We start from the raw sequence: 6,750 nt of genomic DNA, 5'->3' as shown, positions 1-6,750 counted from the left end.
TTCATCATAAATTATCCTCTTTTCAAATACTGAATGTCTGATATCATCATTGAAAAACACTAGATATATCTATAGATATGATGTTTACCTAGAAATGTAAACCTGAGTCGGTCAAAAACAGTCGCCTATCTTCTTAGTCAGGTTAGTGTTAAATAACTATGATAAGTTTATTGGATTGGCTAGTTGTGCTTTGTGCTCATTTAATTACAAATGAAAATTAGTCATGGGGCTTGGATTATTCTGACCACAAACTATGTCGCAAATCTGCTTTAAATTCATAAGAAATTGCGCAAAAAATTAAAACTAAATACCTAAACATTTCAACACCTATATAAAAATACTTCCTTGACATAGCTGATGGCTTTTCGATATTAAAAACACAATAGAGGAAATTCGAGTCACAACTTTGTTTTGAATTAGACTGGTAGAGTGTGATCATGATTCGCATTTATTCATACTAGCAATTAAATCATCGACAATAAAAACAATAATATTTACTTTTTCTTTTTAACCCTTTCTCTACCGGCACATTTTAGAGGTTTTTAAGGACTAAATGACAATATTTTTACATCGAATAAAATCTGCATGTATCACGATTTGGGATAGGCATATGACATATAATTTTGTTAGGAATTGGACAGGGAATAATTTCTTATAAAGTTTGTCAAGGTATCCCATGACCTCAAAGAGATCTACGGGGTCAAAGGTCATATATGTGCACATTTTTGCAATTTTTTCTCTCTGAAATATATATATTACGACCCCTCTCACAAGATTAGAGTCAAAAATAGGAAATTCTAAATGTATGAGCAGATGTGCCTTTGAAAATACTACAAACGCATCACAATCAAATTAATCAATTTTATTGACAAACAAATATTTTTGGTTGGTAAGTAACAACACTCGTAGTACAATTTTGACCATAATTTGCCTTTCTACATACATTTGACACAATTTAAACACAATTACATTGAATGATGATTAGTAAATGTCACATTATTTTAAAAATATAATCTTTAAATAAATCTTAATCATTTTAAAAGGTTTTTAACAAAAAATATGATGAAGAGAATTAAGGTCAAAGGTCATAAAATGGAAACTTTGTACTTTATATACGTTGTACATATCCATCATTTTCTAATAATATGACGTTTTGCCATTATGTTCCACTAAATAGAATAAATATTGCAACATTAAAACAAAGATCTTTATTGTTAATCTAAAATAATTTAATTTTTTGCATTCAAATATATTTGGTTGCTAAGCAACAGCAGTTACAGCACCTTATCAAATGTTATCAAAAAGTACAGTACTACCTGTTTTTCCTCTGTAAGTTCAACGCATACGAATGCTCAAGTACTTACTTTCAATCACTAGATTTAAATGTACTTGCATCATATTTAACAAAAAATTTCTTATATTCAACCTCTTAAAACTTATTTCTAGACATCATTCCTGATACACTGTTCTGGGTTGTTCCGAAAGGGGCATGTGTTGACCAATATCTGTCTATCGACTGGAACTTCACAGCAAACATGTATAAGATAATGCACAAAAATCTGGAAAAAAAGAATTTCTTAATACTTAGCCATAAATACTAATGTATTGTCAGAGCTTTTGAATGCTCAATTGGCTCTGTAAATGTTTTCTATAGCCAAGTCCCTCATTCTCTCACCAGAGGGCGCGTTACGCAAGCTTCACATACACCTCTGTCAACGCTTGGAATCACGTTACAATATAATCACATGATATAAACAATTATTCTCGGTTTCTTTTCCCTTTAAAAGTTCAGGCAACAGGTGATAAATCAGGCTTTTTTCATAGCCAACTGACACTTTAATAAGTGCATATTTACCATTTAGCTGTTTGTCTTTTATTTCACAAGTTTAATCGTATTTTTACAGCCTTTCTTACTTTTGATTCCATGTTTACATTTAAATCTCCACCACGTGTATATTCTACATTCATACGCATATTACGAAGTAGTTCCAAATTTATGATCAGAAAACGGCGATTTTAAACAATTTACTGTAAGCATCAATTTGATTGCACCAAAAACATATCATAATATGACTAAATATTTAGTCCAAAACATAAATGTTGGATCAAAGAAACTTTTACAAGATTTCTGTAAAAAGCCGTTGACAGAGGTATAGTGCGAGGAGCGCACGGAACTCTGGGTAGAGAATGCCAAAGCCCTCTGAAAATCACTAGTATGCATTAATTACTTATGAAATTTTATCACAGGTAATTGTAGTACACATCTAATAAATGTGTTAGACGCACAGCAAGATTAATTTTGGTAAAGATAATCTTTTTATTATGCATTTTATTATTCGTATTAAACTGAAAATCACCGTCACAATATCGGTACTTTAAAACTACTAATACCTGTACAATTCCTCTTCAGTGAGAGGATGCGAACTTCCTTGGGAAGCATAATGACAATCCTTCCCCCTAGATATGACCATCTCAGCATAATGGTTGGTGGCAATACAGATGGAAAAAACCAAATCTTCTGTCAAAAACAGCTTCCTAAAATCTGCAGTTTTCTGAATAATCGGGTCCAATATCTGAAAGGAAATTGCAAACAAAATGAGTATTGGCCACCATACCTTTTTTGTCAACATTTAGAAAACTTGTCATACCTTATAATTAGAAACAGAATAATGATTTTCCATTTTTTGTCTCTTTTTGTATGTATGTGATACCTAGTAATGCAGTAAAAAAAAAAACCCAGTAAAACACGCATTTCAGTGTACCATGATGCCGTGATTCCATTTGTGAATGTATTATCTGGATTTATTTATTATTATTTATTGTTAACCAAATGTATACAGATTTAACCCTGTATTCAACCTCAAAGAGTCATACCAACTGAATGTCAGGTTGTCACTCTGAATGAAATGCCACAGTTCTTGGATCAGGTGTCCCTGTGTCCTTCACATCAGCACCCTTCCATCACATGCCTGGATTTGCCAGCAGACTGTCACTAGCGGACGATACCTGGGAACTTCCCACTAAATGGGATGTCAATACCCTTTTTAAAGATGAAAAGAAATTACAATTAAGAATTGTTGGTTTATGTTTTTTAAAAGCAAAATATAAGTTTCATGGTAGCAACGGACAGTTTCGCACTCAAGTACAGCTCAAATTTATTTAAAGATAGAGATGTTCTGTATTTGAAGTGACATTTGGTAGGGGATTGCGTACGTACATGTGTTAGAAATGAATGGAATAATTTATTATACATTGCAAGTGTAGCAGAGTGCGTAATGAAAAAAAAAAAGATATGCATGATGTAGGTGTCAGCATTATGCCTAGCATATACATTGGGGGGGGGGGGGGGGATACTGAAGAAATTCAGGTTAAAACCTACATGGTCCAGCGAAAATACTGCAACTCTGAGGGAAAGTATGTGACCCCAGATATAAAAGTAGAATTGAACTGGTTCTTCATGGTACACAGTGTCTAAATCCCCTTGCATGGTACTCTGATGGCGTGTGGATTTAGTCGAAATTAGAGAAAATCTAGGCAAGATCATAACTCATAGCATACCAGTACCAGCATGTATGGATCGCATGTAATTTATGGTCATAAGCTACTCAGTGTATATAAAATACATGCATTTGGATAAAAGAGAAATCTATATGATTTTTCATTAGCCTGTCATAATCAGACTTTGATGTTACGTACCCCCCCCCCCCCCCCCCGGCCCAAACACACATTTCGTTTATATTTCTGTTACAATATGAAGAAAATAATTCAAATTATGATAATAAATTCTATCATTACAATGACGTAATATGTGTTTTCCCAACAGATTGTGTTTTCTTTTCATAGAAAGATAATTTTTAATAAACATGGAAAAATCCTGGAAAATAGCCCTCTTACCAGCGGCCATGAACACCCAGTCTGATTAAAACCACACCATCCCCCTTCTCATTGTACACTAAATCCACCCACTTCTTACACTCGTGAGTCAGGTAAGGAGAAAATTCTGGAAAAAGGGGGGTGTTAATCAGACGGGTTGATGCCGGACCAGGACAGATTAAATGATGTCAGCTCTTAATAAACAATTGAGTGTTATTCACTTGGTTTAGATATCATAAAATATAAATATTTTCTTTCATGAAACGACAAATTATGGCATCAAATCGCGTTGATTAATCGTGAATTTTTCATAACAAATCTGCAATTTTTTTTTCTAGTCGGCCTATGTGGCTACATCAACTTACATGTACATGTTTATACTGAATGCATAATCGTTTGGGTCATCCTGCAACAGGAATTCCAGGGCATCTTCTTCTGACATCATGTCGTTTTAAAGATGTAAAATGCAAGCCTTCCCTGTGACAGTGAAACTATGTTGTTGTTTTCGTTGAAACGGAAACACTTTCAGAAAACCCCGCGGGGCCCGCGATCCCGATCACGGAAAAATAAAACTATAGGCCTATAGGCTATATGCGAACTTCTTTTTAGTTTTATTTGTTTGGCAGGGGAAAAATTATTACCATTCCGAACAAATATAACGTTTATATCTGAAATTGAAGTATTTTATTTATCTTTTTTTTTAAATCTACTCTGCCGATGTAACATTGTCAATAGGTGTTTTATGAAGTTACATGTAGGTTGTGTAACTGTTATATACCAATATTCGTTTTATGCTTTAAAAAAAAAAAGCAGAAAATACCTGGCTGATTATTTCATACATATGTGTATGTTGTTTTAGTGTATCAAAAGGTACTGAATTTACTAAAAGATGACAATAGTTTTCACCACTTTATTGTGCGACGCGCGTCGATCGCTTTTAGCGACGACGTTTTGTCGCTAATTTTAAAGAAAACCGCGCAGCATGTCCCAATTTCATTTTATTGTAATATAAAAACTACCGAGAATTATAACACGAATAAGGGCCCATCAAAATGGAAATTTCCTCTACTTTTACAGGCTGTATTTACTTTTCCCTATTTCCATATATAAATACAGGTAAAACGCCGATATGTTTAAACATTGAGAAATAAAATCGTAAGAAAACGTACATGTGCAAAAAATTGCTATTTTCTTATAACTTTGCCAGGCATTAAAAATAATTTTTATATCTTCTGAAAGCAGGGAATATATGCTTTTCAAAAATATTAAATGCCTTTTTTAAATTTAATGGCTTTACTTACTTTATTGATTTTTACTTAGTCAAAAAATAGAGGAAATTTCCAAAAATATGATATATAGATCATATATCTTATGACCGTAGTTTCAAAGATTTAGAGGCACTCCTTTTGCGTTGCCCTGTTTTTACGCGCCACCGGTCAAATTGACCGGTACGGTAGAGAAGGGGTTAAACCACTATCTTACTTTCAAGGTATTGTTATCATAATCATGAAATAAATCAGTCGAGACTCGAGTACAGGACGACATTGGTGGGATGCCGATGTCGATGATTCTTGCATGTAAAATGAATAATTATTATTAAATTTCTGTTGATGTTTTTGCTAAAGGAGCTGCACTAGTTATATAATTTAATATATTATTAGTTAAAATGCACGTCTTCTCATTAAAATATGTACATAAATGACGTTCATATGCCGATCACAATTTCAGATGTAGAATTAAAAACCAAAGCATTTTCTGGCTTTTAAAACAAAATAGTTCAATAATACAAATTGTTTTATTGTCTTTTGGTTGTTGTTTTTTTCATCACCTTACTTCAAAAGAATTCGACCACCAATGTCGTCCTGTACTCGAGTCTCGACTGATTTATTCCATTATGATTACGATAACAATACCTTGAAAGTAAGATAGTGGTTTAAAAAGAAAAAGTAAATAGTATTGTTTATATTGTCGATGATTTAATTGCTAGTATGAATAAATGCGAATCATGATCACACTGTACTAGTCTTAATTCTAAACAAAGGTGTGACCTTTTTCATATCAACTATGTCAATGAAGTATTTTTATATAGGTGTTGAAATGCTTAGGTATTTAGTTTTAATTTTTTGCGCAATTACTTATGAATTTAAAGCAGATTTGCGACATAGTTTGTGGTCAGAATAATCCAAGCCCCATGACTAATTTTCATTTGTAATTAAATGAGCACAAAGCACAACTAGCCAATCCAATAAACTTATCATGGTTATGTAACATTAACCTGACTAAGAAGATAGGTGACTGTTTTTGACCGACTCGGGTTTACATTTCTAGGTAAACATCATATCTATAGATATCTAGTGTTTTTCAATGTTGATATCAGACATTCAGTATATATTCGAAAATGTGGATAATTTATGATGAATTAATGTTAAGAATGGAGATGTAAAGTTCATACTCCATTAAAGTAATTTACTACACGTAGTTCAAAACACGTGAAATTAGTTTAAATTCATTTCTTTGAAAACATGCTAGAAAAAATGTATACTAATGCAATATAATCAGTTATATTTGGAATGAACAATATGAATTATTTACCCTGTGAAAAACGAATAGAAAACATCCTATATATTGGACATTCTCGAGCATACAGTAAAAATGTGCTCACTCATTTGCATGAGATTTCTATATGGTAAGACCTGATATTTAGAGGTCAAAGGGCAAGTATTATGGCATCATTTACTGATCCTTTTAATTCTTTCTGCATTGAATTTGTCAATTCTCCAAAACATCCCAATTCCCTACATTGTGATACATTTTAATCTGTGATCCATTTCAATCAATCTGTTGATTTTTCGTTGGATTTGAATTATACATATTTTC

The 6,750-nt window shown here is 32.6% G+C and overlaps 1 long non-coding RNA gene across 1 annotated transcript; it reads right to left on the bottom strand.

The window, feature by feature from the left end:
* Positions 1 to 846: 846 nt before the first annotated feature.
* Positions 847 to 3,555, bottom strand: LOC125658114 (uncharacterized). The gene is made up of 3 exons (XR_007363619.2): positions 2,875 to 3,555; positions 2,392 to 2,573; positions 847 to 1,559 (listed from the first exon to the last, which is right to left on the bottom strand). It is a non-coding gene; the product is annotated as an uncharacterized LOC125658114 (long non-coding RNA).
* Between the last annotated feature and the right edge of the window lie 3,195 nt (positions 3,556 to 6,750).

The sequence above is a fragment of the Ostrea edulis genome, chromosome 9 (genome assembly GCF_947568905.1).
Source record: "Ostrea edulis chromosome 9, xbOstEdul1.1, whole genome shotgun sequence".
Taxonomy (NCBI): Eukaryota; Metazoa; Mollusca; class Bivalvia; order Ostreida; family Ostreidae; genus Ostrea; species Ostrea edulis.
This window is presented reverse-complemented; position numbering and strand designations above follow the sequence as displayed.